Source organism: Ceratotherium simum, chromosome 18 (assembly GCF_057802395.1).
Source record: "Ceratotherium simum simum isolate JZ-2026a chromosome 18, ASM5780239v1, whole genome shotgun sequence".
NCBI lineage: Eukaryota > Metazoa > Chordata > Mammalia > Perissodactyla > Rhinocerotidae > Ceratotherium > Ceratotherium simum.
Window position 1 is genome coordinate 10,376,258 of NC_141917.1, and position 18,490 is coordinate 10,394,747.

Genomic DNA, 18,490 nt, shown 5'->3' on the forward strand with positions numbered 1-18,490 from the left:
TCTGCTCAGTCCACTGTGCAGTGCACCCTTCACTGCGTCAACCGGCTTCACAAAGATAACCCACAGCATCTTTCTCAGCCACACCATGTGTCAATAGCTCTCTGTCCTGGAACTTCTGTGATGCTGCAGCCTGGGCTCTCTAGGATCCAGCTTGGCAGTGACCCATGCGAGTGTCTGGAGGTGTGAGGAGTTAACACCCATGAAACGGCCCTTGGTCAACGGGAGGCTATAGTGGCTACTGATGGGTAAATACTCACTTGTCTGTCCCATCACTAGCGAATTCTGTGATGTAGTCTACATGGCTACTCAAAGTGTCCCCCAGTTGCCCTCAGCACTGATCAGCTCATAAGACAAACTATTAGATTAGTTTTTGTACTGAGTGTCTCTTAATCTTCCCAGTTTCCTATTTCAATTCCTTGGTATCAACTCCCAAAGTAAATTACTCATACACAAACCTTTGTCTCAGGCTTTGGTTTTGGGGGAAAACCAGACTTAGGCACTCATTATCTGTGTTTCTTTCCAGTTATCTTCTTTTGTGTCTTACTAATTCTTTTCATATTTTCATACTTTTAAAAATTTCCTTAAAATGTTTTTCTTTCATTTTCATTTTGACATCCTCCTTTTGGGAGGAAGCAAAATGATTTGCAGTTATAAAAGGGCAGCACGAGGGGTCCTTATGATGATGGAACTGTTCTGTATTTTGACTGTGGTGGTGGATATGTAGATCTACACGTGATAAAATTAAACAGAACTAAACACACACACACATACACAAATACAGGCAAAATTTGAATAACATCTGTGGATTGCATCAATGTCTATATCATGGTTGTGATGTTATATCACAGTTTTGTAAGATGTTGCCATGGGAGGAGACTGGTAAAGGATACATGAGGTCTCTCTCTATTGTTACTTACAACTGCATGTGAATCTACAGTTACCTCAAAATAAAAAGTTTACTTAAAGGAAAAACAATTTGCTTTTCTTCAACAGTAGCCCCTTAATTTACACACACATATGAATTACATTCTTTTAGTGAGTTAATAACCAGGTTAAATATATACTTATATATACATTTGTAAGAGCATCTCACTTAAATTATGAACTCATATTCAAAAGCCTATTTGGATTTTAAATAAAAGCCTTCTGTGAGACTTCTGTGCTTTGAACAATTTGGGATCTAGTAAAAAAACTTACATTTTCTAGACATGATTAAATTAAATTGAAAGAGCCTGCTCATTTAGTGCTTTTAATATTTATTAAGAAGGAAAGCACTCCTAGACTATTTGATTTGTGCTAACAAATATACCTGTTATAAAGGAAGCTGTATAACATATGTTTAATTTATAGCTTTTTATTTTCTGTTTTTTTTTTTTTTTTTTTTTTTCTTTGTGAGGGAGATCAGCCCTGAGCTAACATCCGTGCTAATCCTCCTCTTTTTGCTGAGGAAGACCGGCTCTGAGCTAACATCTATTGCCAATACTCCTCCTTTTTTTCCCCAAAGCCCCAGTAGATAGTTGTATGTCATAGTTGCACATCCTCCTAGTTGCTGTATGTGGGACGCGGCCTCAGCATGGCCGGAGAAGCAGTGTGTCGGTGCGCGCCTGGGATCCGAACCCGGGCCGCCAGTAGCGGAGCGCGTGCACTTAACGGCTAAGCCACGGGGCCGGCCCTCTCTTTTTTTTTAAGAACATCTGTACTCAGTTAAATCCATTAGAATGGTTTTTCAAGGGAAGATATCAGAGAGCATTTACTTTAGGGAAAAAATGGTGTCATCAGATGGATCAGCTACTTACCTGTTTCCTAAGAGTCCAGTCTAGACACCAATTTGTATGTAAAAATTACCATTTCCCCCCCGCTTAGAAGCTAGTTAAGCATATGACTAAAACAAAAATTCTACATGAAATGCATTATAATTTTAAGGATGTTCTTTCTTTGGAATTATTTGTAGAAACCGAGGGCAACTTCAGGAATGAAGAAAATGAAAAAATAAACTGGCCCAAGGCTTTCCCCTGTTCTATCCATTTAGAAGAAGGCCTGTTATACTTTCCTGTAAATGCCTCCCACTCCCCACCCCAACACGTCTAATCCACAAAGTTTGCATTCGTCTACATCTTGCTCAAGTGCCCCCTTTCCCTGTTTTAGTTACCCTTGGCCTATACCTTGACCTTCTGCTGCCTGTCTCAATAAATTCAGAACACAAGCATTTACCTGCAGCAAATGTGAATGGTTCTCCCAGAAATATAGCATCCAATAAAAACCAAAGCCAAAGGAAATAGAAAGGTGAGATCAGGTGTAATTTTTCTCATCACAGCCTCCCTCGCTTTTTCCTTTTGGCCTTAGACACTCTGTTGACCTCTGTCTATTTTTATGGCTAGATTAATTCTGCTATTTCAATGAGTCTGAATTTTCAGAATCACATGGTTGGAATGACCTTAAAAAATGCTAACCTCTAAAAAGATTATGTGAAAAAAATGACAGAAACATGGAAAAAAAAATTGAGCACTGCAGACCAAGAAAATGCCTTAGAGATGATCTTATTCAACCTTCTAATTTTATAAAGAGGAAAGGAGAGAAAGAACAGTTGAATGATGTTATGTGAGGCTTGTATCCCTCCAACGTTGGCTTTTAAATCCCCTAAGCCATGCTTCAGCAGCACTGCAGACTCAAGGCCAATCGTAGCCCAAGTCAGCAGAAGTATGAGAAATCCTGGACTAAGTACTGTATAATTCAAATTAAAATCAGAATTTCTAATGCTGAAACTGAATATCCATCCACTGGCAGCTGAGTGTTGGGATTTTAACCTGTTGCCAGGTCCCTGCTTTTGCAATAGTCAGTAACGGGGTCACTTTTGCCCCTGTTACCTAAATCCTTTCCTAGTTTCCTTGCATAATGTCCTTCAGCACTTCTCTTCTCATAAAATTCCTATGGCCTGTGGCAGGACCCATGATTCTTATCCCCCATGGAGGAAACATACCACTTGTCCCTAGACTCTTAGATGTTGACACCTAATCAACTGCTCTGACAGCTCATTCTTTTTCTAAGAAGGACTTTCCACCTCTGTGGATCTGTATGGGGCCAGGTCTAGCCATCCTGGAAATGGATGTGGCTCTCCATTACCAGCTAAGGGGATTCCGTAAATGACTTACCATCTAGGAACATTTATCTTTGAGAAATTTATCTTTGAGTTTGCATATCTGCCTGAAAGATGTTTTCTATGATTGTCTAACTTAATAGGTCTCCTTCTGCCCATATCATGTTCAAATTGAACCTCAAAGTCCTTTTGTGGGGATTGTGAGGGAGGAGCAGGGGATAAGAAAAGCTGGTATGTGAAAGTGACATTTTGAAAATGGAGAAAGAGAATTAAAGCCATTGCACAAACAGGACAATTGTGTGCTCCCGATTTGATTACTTCCTTCTCTTACCCCTCCACTTCCAGGACGCCTTAGTCATATTCAGCTCCCAAAACTATCTTCCTTAAGCACAAAAACTGTAATAGTGAGTATTATTTTGTGGCTGCTGATGTTCGCTTTTTAACACATCACACTATAGTTAGCATTGTACAAGATACGTAAGGGGTACTGAAGAAATAACTGCCCTTTCTGAGTTCTATGGAATATAAATGAAAAAAATATAAAAATGCTATATTATTTCTCAAGCATCATGCAAATGTAAAATATAAAACCTCCTTATACTGAAGAGCATAGACATAACGCAAACTAAAGAATGTTACAAATTTGAAATGTAATTATTTTGGATATAGCAATCTTAATATTTACTATGAAGGATGGTTAACCAATATTTTCTATTTTTTCTTTCATGCTACATTGTTGTCTATAATTCTCACTAGTAATCAAAAGACAAACAGAAAACATTCTAGAAAAACAGTGGCACATAGTGGAGAATGCAATCAATTTTTATTTTTTATTTAAAAAACTTGCCAATTAGCATATACATTTACATTGTCACAGAGCATATTCACATAGAACAAAATATACTTATTATATGTAAGCTATATTGATTTTCAACTCTTAAAAAAAGCCTGCATAATTAAAATACTAATCAGCAGTGAGGATGCTCTGTAACTACATACACCAAGATAGGCAAATATCATCAACCTAATGCTGAACAAAAGAAACCAAACACAAAAGTGGACATACATTATGATTCCGCTTATGAGAAGGTCAAAAGCACACAAGACTTGTCTGGGATTGTAGAAGTTAAGATAGTGGTTTCCTTGTGGGTGAAACTCATGCCTGGAAGGAAAAGTGTGTGTCTGGAATTGTGATAACATTCTGTTTCTTGACCTGGGTGCTGGTTTTACGGGTGTGTTTACTTTGTCAAAATTGGTTGAGCTCCAGTCGTGTGATATACACACAGATGTCCCACTAGATGTCTAGCTAGTTTGCTTATGGTTTTCAAGTAGAATCCTGAGTAACGGGAAGTGTATTTTTGGTAAGGGCATACTATATGATTTGGCTATATGTGAGTTATCATTTTAAGCTTTACTAGAACTAAAACAGACTGGTTTTGTACTTTACTTATTGGAAGCAAGCAGATTCTGTGAATTCATGAATCATTGTCTGAGTTGAGTGAATTGTTTTAAGTGAATACAACCTTGCGATTGTTATAAATGTCTTCATGTTTTGAATGAGATGCTAAGAGTTGGAATGGTGCTACAAGCAGTCATTTCTAACGGTTAACAAGAAACCACATTTTGTACTTCTTAAATACTGCTGAACTTGCTGTGTCATACTTTTTTGGCCCATAACTTAATTGAAAGATAATAGCCATAATGTTATAGTTAAAGTCCCTAAACACATTAGCTGCTGTGTGTAAAAAACAACTCTGACAATTAATCACCTACCTAGAGCTGTAATTTCAATAGAATCATGGCATAAATATTGTTTATGGAACGCCTCATGCATCTCTTGGAAAATTGAGAAAAGAGAAAACATTTAAATTTTTTTTCTTTTTCCATCATTTCTCCCTGCCTGTTAAAAGCAATAACAACAACAGCAACAACAAAAAAAAAAAAAAAAGGAAAGAAAGAAAAGAAAAGGGGAATAAAAGAAAAAAGACAAAAAGAAATGACTTTTTTTTGTTTTCATGATTTCTTAAATGGCGAAACAAAATCAGTCAGCATAGCAGCCAACAGCATTTTCATTTCTTGAAATGTCTTTCAGTCTTACAAAATGTGGCTTAGTGCTGGTGAAAATGAAAAATTCAAAGCGATGACTAATGGAAAAAATTTTTTTGCAGGCTGTTCTTCTATTACCGTAGAAGAATATTGCCTAGTGTTTGAAAGCTCATATATTGCAACTTTATGGTGAACCGTTGTAAACTTTTTATCTTTAAATGAACCATAATCTTAACCCCCAAACCTAAAATAAGTAGTTGGCCATAAGTAAGCTTTCAGAGCGCTGACAGAAAATACAATACTGAGATTACCTTCAGCGACTGCTTTTCTCTAAAGGTTTAAGTAAAAATAGATTTCTCAGAAAGACTTTTCCTAATCCAAAATTTCATTATGTAGATTCACAGTGGACAGTCACCTACCATGTTAATGCAATAATTTAGGCATTTAGAGATGAATGAAATGTCATCAGGTTAATTCTATTAGTGAAACTTAAGAGAGTAGTAATATTTATTGAGAGAAACTGTAAGGCAGTGGTAAAAATGGATGTACGTAACAAGGAATATCCTTGATTTTTACCTAAATGGATAGAATAAATTCCTCATGCAATATATTATTTGTATCCTTTTGGGGGGAAGATGACTAATAAAGAATTTGATTAAATAATAAATTGACCAAAAAAGGTATTCAAAAAAACCCCACAACTCCGGCATTATGTTGTAGTGGGGAACTTTTAAATGGGTGAAATGAATGCTATTTCCAACTGCCCACTGTGTGGCCTTTTAGAGCTCAGGTGATTTTCTGGATCTCAGATTGCTCATCTGTGATATTAGAAATAAGGACCAAATTATAAGGTTCTCTCCAGTTCCAAAAGTCTAAAATGCAATTTCATTATTTTCTTATTTTTAATCAATTTTGACAGAATATATGATTGACCACACAGAGTAGCTTACAACATATTCTTTGGTAGCAAAGAAAATGTTAAGTGTTTTCTCTCTGTGTTCATATGATGTTTTAAAGAAGAGGATGGATGAAGAGTATACAACAGAAAAAAGCATGTCTGTAACCATACAGGCGAGTGGTACTTGTAATAATTCAACTCTCCTGTTATGTTGCTGCCATCTGATTATCCCTCTTTGGCCTTACAGCAAAAACTACCATCTATGAATGAAGTTACTTATTACATATTAATGTTTTATGTTTAAAAATATCATATTTTCACTGTTTTCCCTTGACCAATTTAACCCTACCATTTTTTTAAAAACAGCTTTATTGAAGTATAAATGACATACACTAAACTATACTATTTTGAGTATACAATTTGATAAGTTTTTGGTACGTTCACTGCCTCAATTGTGCTGACGGTTTCACAGGTGTAAATGTATTTCAAAACTGGATCTCCTCTATCCTGAGTTGATTCAGCGTTCTATCTGCTATAACAGTCTGCCTCCTTGATTCACTCAGCATACTTGATTTTGTAAGGTTTATTAAGAAAAATAGCCAGTTTAATAAATCCACATTGGAAATGTACATAATCAATAGGCAAATCAAGGTTATCCATTTAAAGTTATTATGTTTATTCATTTATTATTTGATTTATTCAATAAATATTTATTTCATTATGAGCCAGGAACTCTGCTTGGCATTAGAGATATTACTAAACTATTACTAAACTGAATGAGAAGAGGCTGTATTCTCTGAGACCTTATAGTTTAGTTGGTGATACAGGTAAGGACACAATAGAGTGGAAGATGTGATGTAAGATAAACACAAGATGCTCTGGCGGTGACATGAGGGTCAATACTCAATCTTGTGTACTAAGGAAGACTTCCTGGAGGGAATGATGTCTGAAAACAAGTAAGATTTATCCAAGGAAAGGAGGAGTACATGAGAGTGTTCTAGCAAGAAAGAAGCGAATTTGCAAGATCCCCAAGGGGAGATAGAATATCGAACTTGCAAGCAGCTCCGCATCGTCCCTGGACCAGAGAGTTGAGAGTTTATCAGGACTGGGAACATGCAGGGCCTGGTGGTCTATGTTAAGACACTTAATCCACTGGTCTCAAAATGACAGGATTCAGATTTGGTTAAGATAATAGCCAGTGATCATTTTGAGAGTTGTGGCTTGAGTCTTGATGTGATACGATTTTAGCCTAAAGTAGATTGATGAAATTCTGAAGCAGGTAAGTTTGCGAAGTGTTTATGAGATAGTAGTGGCAGGACTTAGAGAAGATGGAAGAGGAAGGAGGGCTCTGATGAAAAACTAGTCAAGGCTACTGCCCAAGGCTACTGGTTTGAACAAAGGGATAGAGCCTCATGTTACTCATAGAATTAAGGCCTATGGGAAAGGGGAGGGTTTAGTTTGTTTGATCCATAGTGTATTCAAATTGACATGTCTGGTAGGTAATTAGATACTTGAGTTTAAAACTCAGTAAGGAGGTTGGAGCTGGGTTGATAATTTGTCGTTTTAAAATTGAGATATAACTGACATACAACATTGTGTAAGTTTAAGGTGTATAACATGTTGATTTGATACGTTTCTATATTGCAATATAATTACCACCATAGCCTTAGATAACACCTCTATCATGCCACATAACGATCACTTCTTTTTTTTGGTGGGAACAATTAAGATCTAGTCTCAGCAACTTTGAATTTTATAATACAGTACTGTTGATTGCAATCACTATGCTGTGCATTAGCTCTCCAGGACTCATTTATCTAGTAGTTGCAATTTTGTACTCAAACAATATCTCCCCAATTCCCCCATCCCCAACCCCTAGTAATGACCACTCTACTCTCTGTTTCTAGAAGTTCAGCTTTTTTAGATTCCACATATAAGTGATATAATTACAGTCTTTTACTATATGCTCTATGATTCTATGACAGAAGCCTTGAGAATAACTTAAATGCAGTGTAACATTTTCTACAGTTATACATTTATTCTTTCATACATGTTTCTGAATTTGCCAAATTTGAACAGAAATATCTAGTTTGGAGTCTTTGCACTTTAAAACTTTCAATCTTAAAAACTTTGCTAAGGCCCTTGAATCTCTGTCCTCTTTAGCAAAAAGAAGAAAAGATGCATCATGATTTATTTTAAAAACAAAAAGACTCATGCAGGGAATTAATCAAATTAATATTGAAGTCCCCATGCAGTACAACGTAAATGTGATTTTTTTTTAGTCTGTGAGATAAAATGCATGACCCAAGTGGAACTATGTTGTCTTTTTTAAATTAGTAATATGTATGGTGACATTTATGTATAAGAAAAAGGGATTTTCCACACCTTTATTTATAGACAGTAGTATTTTAATAGAAATATTATTAATCTTCAAATAGTTTAACACTACAGATAATGAAATAGCTTTATAAATCATGGATATTGATCTCAATAAGTCACTCATCCAGGAGATTAAAAAGAAAAAGCTGAATGAAACAGTAGAACAAAACTAGTGTTTCAGTTTTTCAGTTTTATTGATGACAAAGCCGGGCAATCAAAGGAGGAGATACATTTTCAATCACATTTGTGAGTCTAAATATAACTTTACAAGCAAATTGGATACCAGATAGCAAGATAAAAAATAGGTATTGATATGTACTTATGTTCTTATAAAGTTCTTTTATTATGACACTATTATTTTTATGTGAATATAAAACCCTGAGGTAGTGACAACTACTTGTCACAAAATAATCTGACAACAATGTTCCCAAGAAAAAGAATAATGATATTGTACAGTTTTTAACCTAGTTTAGATACTGGTTTGTACTGATTCTTTTATTTGTTATTCTATGTAAAGTATTTAAATTTCATAATTTTGTTCCTCGCTGAATTTGTCTGGTCCCTATTCTAAGGTAAGGAGATATTTTTCTTCTCCTTTTAAAATTCTGTATTGTTTTGTGCCACTTAACTATAGTTGAATAATAAATCACCCCAAACTTAGTGGTTCCAAACAATAAAAAGGTATTATTTCACGTGTCTAGGTTGATTTGATAGTTTTACGATTGGGCTGGGCTTGTCGTGCATCTGTTGTCAGATTTCTGGGAGCTAACTGTTCTGGGAGAGCTAGAATGGGTCAACTAGACTGCTCAGCTCCACATGGTTCCTCATGCTCCAGAAGGTTAGCCCAGGCTGGTTTCTTACTGTGGGCAAGGCTCCTCCAAGAGAGAAGCAGAAGTGAGCATCCAAAGGCTAAGTCCAAGTCCCAGGGTCAGTCCAGATTCAAAGGGAAGAATTGCAAAGTCATGTTGCAAAGGGTGATTGGGCAGAGAAAAGGCTGAAGAATAGGGATCATTTTTTGACATCAATCTAACACAAATTGTATGCTTTATTTATTTAATTGATTGTAAGTCATTCAGGTGTTGAGACGGGATTTTTTTTCTTAAAAGATAGTAGCCATTGGTATTGAAGAAGACCCAACAAAACTAATATTTTTGTTTTTATTAGTCCTCGTTGCCAGTTGCAAAGTATACAATGTCTTTTAAGTATTTTATTTTATTCTTTGTTTTCATATATTGATATTCTATTTGTTTTTGAGCACCTGTAATGTAATATACTTTACAGACACAAAGATGAGGCATCATCTACTTTACATTTAGTAAGTTCAATTTATCAAGGAGACAGTAAAGACAAGAAAAAATTATATCACGGTTTTCTAAATGCTATGTAAAATTCACTGTGGCAATCATGGATGAAGGAACATCTAGGCCTTTGTGTGGGAGCTAGGGAACATTTCCTACAGACGGGAAGACTTGATTTCCAGCTGAAGAGATGAACAGAAGTTCATCATATAGAAGGGGAAGGACAAGATGTGCTTCACCAGGGAGGCCTGAGGAACATGTTACACATGGGGACCAGGAAATGAATCAGTGCAGGCAGCAGTCAGAAAAAGAGGGCTGAGGCTGACGTCGGAAAGTTGGTAGGGACTAGATGGTGAATGGCTTTGTAGGCCCTCGTCAGGACTTAGGAGAATTAGTAAAACCTTTGAATCCATAAGACATTCAAACTCTGCTTTTGAATATCTTGTGGATTGACAGATTCCTATTTACATCCAGAAAGTATATCTTTTCGTATTCCACCACGCCTCTACCCTGCTTTTTTTCCTCCCAAGGATTAGCTGATTTGACTAGAGACTCTAAGAAAGTGATTGGGCCATTTTCCTCCTTCCCTTCCCTTCCCTTCCCTTCCCTTCCCTTCCCTTCCCTTCCCTTCCCTTCCCTTCCCTTCCCTTCCCTTCCCTTTCCCTCTCCCTTCCTTTCCTTTCCCTCTCCCTTCCTCCTTCCTTCCTTCCTTCTGGAAACACTACCAGTTTGGCAGATACCCGTGGCTTCACTCTCCTATCTGTCACAACCAGTCAAGCAGCAAGATGGGTCAATGAACTCACTTATGACCTGTGAACTTCACTGCTTCAGTCTCTTATGTCATGCTACTGGCCAGAAGGCAGTAAGTCCCAGTTTGGATTTGGGTTTCAGATATTAAGCAAAGGCCATTTTAGGTCTATAAATGTATTCCACACTGTATAATTCAGCTTTTTGCCAGAGCCTAAAACTGGAGTTTCGGCGTTAATAGAAAGTGCTAACTTGCTCCCAATTTGACATTTCTTTGGTGTGAATAACTCTAAGACTCTTATACTGCAAGGGTGCTCACACTGAGGCAGAAGTGAGAACCCTGGGCCCTGGGATATTACATCTAATGTCTCCCTCAACACCATCATTACCCCCAAACACATGAATTAGCGGGATTTTAGAGCTAGAACAGCTATTATCTCTAGATTGTGAGCTGCCTGATACCAAGAGTGTGGTCTTGTTTATTTATTTATTTATTATTATTATTTTAGCTCCAGGTTTATTGTTTGGTTCGCAATTAGTGCTCAGACAATGACTATCACATGAATCTAGTTCACCTCTCTTATGTTATCAGAAAGGAAAAGCTGGTTAATATCAAGGTCACAATTTTACCATAATGTCATCTGTTGAGGTATAATTGCTATAATTTTTCCTGGACATGTTTTCTCAAGTTCATTTGTAACTTTATCCTTCTTTTCTCTACTATCATGAATATTCTGATGTTCTAATCTTAGTCGGTGATATCATTTATGTCTCACTATTTTCCAAAGCTTTTTGTAATCCCAAAATAAAAAATTAAGGCAATGTAGTATAGTCCATCCATACATATTTTCAGAATTAGAACATTTACTTTGGAGATCACAACAGAACCCCTCACTGAATTGTAAAATAAATTAGCTCAATTGGTTTAGATTGGTAAACCAGGCATCTCTTTTCTATCCTACATTTACTTTATTAATTTTAGTAGAGAAGCTGATAATTGTTTCCCTTTGTAGAAAATACCCCCTTTGTAGATAATCTGCAGCCAACTGAAGTTCCAATCATCTTTTTTTTTTTTTTTGTAGCATGCAGTTTCTTTAATACCATAACAGGAGTGGAGTTTTGACCCAAGGAATCTAATCTATGTGCTGAGATGAGTGAATCTTTCTGATTCTGTAAGGATTTGAACTAGAAACCTTAGAGTCTAGGCTAATTAGATTATGCTAGGTGTTGAAGTTGAGTGGTCATTTGGATGTAAAGCCAGAATGGATGATAGGACATGCTAAAACCATTGGAGATTAGACAACCCATAACTCATTAACAAATTTGTGTCTGAAGAGGAGTAGGAGAGTGCATTAGATAATGCAGTGAGAAGCAGAAATGAAAAGAAGGGATAGCTTCAGTTTCTAACTTTCCAATTCCAGATCCGTGTACCTTGAATGTGCATTTTTTCTAGTTCTACAAATATTCATAAGATCATCTATGTGCTTTAATGAAATAAACTCCTATACATATATCAACATGAATGTCTTTCTGTTTTTGCAATTAAATAATAATGAACACATTACAGTTTTTGAAGCTTCTGAGTTAAGTGACATTAGAAATACATTTTCTGAAATATCTTCCAAAAATATTTCTTTCTAAATTTTTTTCTATATCCTTTTGTAGCTAGGATTAGTACTACTGGAGATGACTTTCTTCAAGCCACTCTATTTTCCAGTTCTTAATTTGACCTTTGGTTACAAAGGGCACCTGCTCCATCAGACTCTGAAATATTGATACGGAGCACTGTCTAGCTCATGAACCACCAAGCATCACTAGGCAAGTGCTTGAAAGCAGACTTCCTGTTCAATTTTCCATTCTGCAAATGTGTGTTGGCTTTAAAGGTCAAGAATGGTACCACAGGGATTTTTGATTGCATTATCCTGATTTCTCAGCTATGAATCACCTTCTTTCCAAAGCTATAGAAGCAGAGGCTCTAAAACAAATTTTGTCATTACCCTTTATGATATTACCTCCACTTCTTTGCCCATCTGGCAAAATGCCTTCTGTTGGCTCACATTGGAAAAGAACTTTTCAATTATGCCTTGGAAGAAAGAGAAAGAGAAAATCAGATAAACAAAATACAATGGGCTTCAAAATACTCCTTTCTATTTTTAATTGCTAGTGACTGATTTTCTAGAACATTGATTACACCTGCTTAAAAAGGTCATATCAAAGCTCCTGTACCATTTAATCTGTTAATTAATCAGTTCATTTATTCCTTTATTAAGGGGCAGTTAGCATTGAAATATTTCATTCTTTATTCAGGATAAATAATTTCTTTGCTATTAAGAAACTTATATTTTATTGTAGGAAATATATAAACCTATCCCAAAAATATCAAAACACATGCCTGTGTATAATATAAAATAGTTATTAGAACTATCGGCAGTGTTTAGTTAACTTTAAAGAAAGTAAGACAGACAACCATGGCTAAGATATAAGTAATTTTTCCATTTTGCATTCACAAAAATATATTTGTTTCTTTTGCTGTATGCACTCATCATGAGTTTAACTCCTCATGTAAAATCCGCACCTTCCATTGACTTTCTTTTTTCAAAGAAGCCTATTCACAATTTTATCCAAGTTACTTTCATATTTTAATATTAATCCCTAGATCCTGGGTTCCCTTCTTGTATACAAACATATTATTTTCCATGATATCTTTCTAGGCATATATTTTTTACTAGCTTTACTATCCTTTTCCTTGTTCCAATAATATCTTAATTTCAATGGGATCTGTCGTGGTCACACAATGCTCTTGCCTGCCCACTATCTCTTTCCCTTTGTCTTTTATGGCTATCGTGCTATCCCCTTACAAAAAGTCCTCTTCATGTATTCCTGGTAGGAGAATCAACAACGATGCTCCCTGCCCCCTGACCGAGGGATAGGCACCTATTTCAAGCCCAGCAAATGGTTTGAAAATAGGAATTTGAAATGAATTTTGAGAAATAAAATGACAGAAAGCAGCAGTTCAGTAATCCCACAGTGTTTTATTTGCTTTCAATTATTAGGAGACTCCACACCATTTTTGATGCAATTTTAATGCATTTATAGTCAATTTCATTTTTAATTTAAAGGTGCCTCTGTGGCTCATGGTTTTGAGAAACTTGTGAATTCACTGGTTGGGTTTCAATTGTAGTAGAGACAGGGGTGCGGGCATGTATCTCACACACATGCCTTCCTCTCCCTGGATATTTCCTAGGGTTGTGTTTTAGGAAGAGAGAACGAAAAATAATGCTACTCATGATGTGAATTGAATACTCTCTTCTTATTGGTTTTCTTCTGAGCCATTGTTATGCTTCATGAAAAGTCTCAAGTCAGGACTTTGAAATGAAAGAGAACAAGTCTAACTCAACACAATATCCTGGCCCCCACCCACCCATGGAAGGGAAGAGGAGAAAAGACGATGGGAGGCCAAAACGCATTGCAAACTCTTCATTCTCAAATAAGGGAGTCCATACTTTCCTCCTGCCCTCACAACCCTCTTCATAAAAAAGTCAGGACCTCTGTTTCTCAACCTTGTGTGCTTTGCTATATTAAATATTTTGAGTTACCCTGCATATTAAAACAAGTAATGTGCTACATAAGATACATTAAAAAAAGAAGCATGTATTGATGAATGGACATGAAAATAAGGAATCCTCAGATCCCCAAAATATAGCAAAAGCAGAATCCTTGGGAGGAAAACAAGTGCCAGGACTAATTTTCACTCAGAGTGTTTCTGAAAGCCTTGGAAACCTTGAATTTTGACTTTAATGACCAATTGCACCATATATATATGACAGCTGACAACATTTAGGGTTTCCCTAATGTGTTAAAGTTAATAGGATGAATAAGAATTAGACCCTGCCACCCAGCACCGTGATCTGGATCCATCCAGAATGATCTAGATAAACAAGAGAGTGAAGAAGCTGAGATTTCAGAACAATATAAATAAAAAATATTCCCAGCCTGGACACATTCCAGAGAAACTGTAGATCTCCAAAGCAAAAGAGAAGACCTCAACAGTGGTGGATAAGTTTGGAGAGGTGGTCATCTTCAGAGTAAGGATAAACTAACAGCCTCTCAATCGCAGCAACGAAGGTAGAACATAATGGAATTACATCTGTGTTGACTTAGAGAAAAAATGCCTGTTAACCTAGAATTCTATTCCTGACAAATAAGAAAGAACACAAATAAGGTCATTTTTAGACAACAAAACAAAGTTTACTATTAACCGCTCTCTCCACACAGGAGAGAAAATGGATAGTCTCCAACAAAGAGAAGAAAGGTAAACAAAGATATTTGTAAAAATGAGTGTAAAACTTAGCAAATATTGATTGCATAAAAGCAAGAAAAAAAGATAGATAAAACCCTAATTTGGTTTAAGTTAAATTTAAAAAATTGTGTGCTAAATAGGTAGAGTAATTGTAAAGAAATAGAGCATGTGACACCTCAAAAAGTAGAATAGAAAAGGGTAATGTTTGAACAACACTCAATTGATATAAAGATTGGGAAAGGTGAGGAAGATGAGGTGGAGTTTTTATCACTGGTCCTCCTGAAGTAACAGGTATTACCAAGTCCCTAGAGAGCTGTTAGGTACAATCAGCTGGTCCTTTGAAATCAGAATATGGGTTAATTGACACTTTAGAACTCAGCTGTTAACCTCTTCTTGTCAATTCCAGGAAAACAAATGACTTACATTACCATTCTTCAGAATTAATTGGGAAGGGGCAGAGTTCACCTAGGAATGAGCTTTTTTTAGGGGGGAGGTCGTTAGTATTAATACAGGTGGATCTGATGTGAAGCTAGGGCTGTGAACCAGTCTTTATTAGCTGTAACTCGCATGTTTTCTTTGGTACAAAATGTGGAGACTGATTTTGTTTTTGAATCAAAAATCATTTCATGTTGTAATGATGTATAACATCAGGTTATTCTATTCTAAGAAAAATTGCAGAATTCTTTTCCTGTACTGTATATAAGTCAAATATCCTGTAGTGTAAATTACAAAGACTGTTTCAGTATGTTTCAATTTTATTTTCCTTAAAATCAAGGGAAACAGTGCAAATACTGGCCTTTTTCTCAGAATTCGTTTTTATCTTAGGTGTTATTATTTTTAAATGTGGATTCTCCAAATGTTAGCAAAATATATCAGGGCCAAAAAGAATAAGAAAGAGTCATTTCTCTCAATAATTTAGACTTTAAATACATAATTCTGCTTTCTTAGAAAAATTTCTAATTTTCATTTAATGAACACGTGATAATGTATTTAAGGAAATGAGCTTACTAAAATGTTCTTTCATATTTATTTGTATTGCAGACAGGTGACATTAATTGAATAGATAATGAAAAATCTACTTTATAATTTAAGGGTCTAATCAAAGTAGTTAGAGCTCTGAGTGATTCAATTATTTGATTTGATTAATCTGATGCAGTATAATGTTTTTTATTTAGAGAAACCAAAAAGTTTGGGTGAAACTCTATATGTGAGATGCAGGATGTCAAAAAGTAAAGCTTAATTTTTAGGGATGTGGAATACTAAAATATCTTACCTCTGGATATTACATTAGAATTTTCCAAACTTTCTAGTATGTTGAATTATATAAAGAATGAGGATTGTGTCTGTGGGTGATATTTTTAATTAAATTAATTTTTTTCTTTATAAACTGAATTCTCTTCTAAGTCTGCTAGCTTTCTTGTTTGGCCTTATAAATAATTATTGTTTTTTGATCATGTTCAGTGTGAGTAATTTTTCTCTACATATGAAACCTTACATTAAGAAATATATCTGGTTAATTTTAGCGTGTTTAAGAAACATGTTGTCATATGCTGTTTGCCTTAGATTAATTTTCATTCATTTTAAGCCCCTGATTTTCTGACTTAATTATCAATTATATTGCTATGTCTTTGATGATCAAAGAGACAGTAACAACTTCCTTTTAAAAACTATTGATTTCACTTCTTATTGCAGTCTCCAAAGAGCCTCCGGCTCACTCAGTGAGTGAGTGCGTTATTTATATCCTTCTGATATCCAGGCCCTAACGTCTTAGCTTCTTCTTTGACTGTGAGCCTCAATAAGAAAACGCTTTGTTACAACTAAAATAAATTAAATTTTAGTCTGAATGTACAAAATATTATGCTTTAATTAAAGATATATAGTACACAAAGAATTTTTCTTCCTCAAAACAATTTTTATCTAAGTTCTGCTAACCAGCGTATTTTCTTACCAGGTAAGAATGGTTTATGCTTGCATTTATAATTACAAAGGTCTTTAAATGCTATTTGCCTGTCAGGAATCTGGAAGAACTACTCAGCTGGCGTTATATGGCAACTAAACCTTTATATTCCCAAATGAGCATAAACACAGAATATCACAAGGCAGAGAAAGATTACTCTGTGAGCATACACAGAACAAAAAAACAAGGCCATCCCACAGCCACAGAAATGTCCAAAAATCTCCCTCCTCTCTGACACAAGTGATGTTTGCCTTATTACCAACGACAATGCTAACCCCACTTTATGCCTTTCGTGTCCTAGATAAATATTATTTATATTTATTTGTATTAATAATATTATGTTAATAATTAATCATATAATACTAATTTTATATTTTATAATACACATAATATATAATTATATAATACTAATGTTATGTTTATATGTTCTAATACATATTGTATACACAATATAATACACATTATAAGATAAGAAATATATAATTTTATTTAAATAATTGTAATTGTATGTTTATATTATATAATTATATTTATAATGTATTTATATACATTCATATAATCAATTAATATAATAAATAATTAATAATACTACTATAATTTGTGCTATTATTGTTGTAATATTGCCCTCTTTTTTGACAGCATCTAATCCAGGACTGGCCCCTGCTTCCTTGAGTCATTCTCCTTAGGATTATTCAGCATAGGCTCAAATTTCCTATAAATCCCTTTCCAAGTCCCTCTTACTGACATGGCCTATAGTTATTCTGGAGCATGCTCACCCTTGCTGTACCAAAATAAATAAACCTGACTTTGTTTATGTATTCGTTTTAGGTTTTACTACAGGTGTAACATCATTCAGTTCATCACAGTCTGTAGATGAGCATCGTCTTGAACGTGTCTTTACTTTCGTGTATCCTCAGGTAGGCGCTTACTGAAACCACAATGAATACAATGTCAATGACTTCATTTGTATTGCTCTGAGGATCAAATGAGAAGATAATTGTTTACGAATTATAAAATGATATTTAAATTTTAGTTGTTAATGTTATGATATTCCATTATCCTATTATTTAGGCAAAATTCCATTTCTGCTCGCCCACTGCCCACTGAGGCCTGGCGTTTTGTACTAGCTGTCACTGAGAGCAAACACTACCCTCTGCACTGCTACCTAGAGCTAAGTCTGATTCCCTAATATGTGTCATCAGTGCTTTACTAATTAAAGAGGCAGTGCTCAAAAATAAATTGCTGTATTTTCTCTACATACCTCCAAGACTTTTGTGGTTGATGTTTTTTGGTCAACTCCATTGACCCTGATTGTAAATAGTTTATATGAAACAGAGTACAATAGGCAAGTTCTCCAATAATAAGGGTGTTTCCTGAATTTCAAGGGAAAAAAAGTCATGAGGAAATGTTAAAGTATTTCTTACAAAAAAGTGACATAAAGAATTATTCAGTTGTGATTTATGACGTATGTAGTAAACTGATTACAGAAATGGCCCACATTGTCCAACACTCTTTGTGTCCGTGCACTTAGTACATTTTTTGCTCCCCCAAAAAACTGTTACGAAAAATCTTTCAGTTGTAATTTCTAACATCTATGGTAGATTGAGCACAAAAGTCCTCCAATTCTCCACTTCTCCCTCCATTCTGAACTGAAGTATTGAGAGGTGGTTCATGTTTCTGCTGTCTCTCAGATCCCTGCTGAACAATGAGAAGAATGGTAGAGGATGAGAGACCATATTCAGGAGAATAAATTCAGGTGAGGTCATCCTTG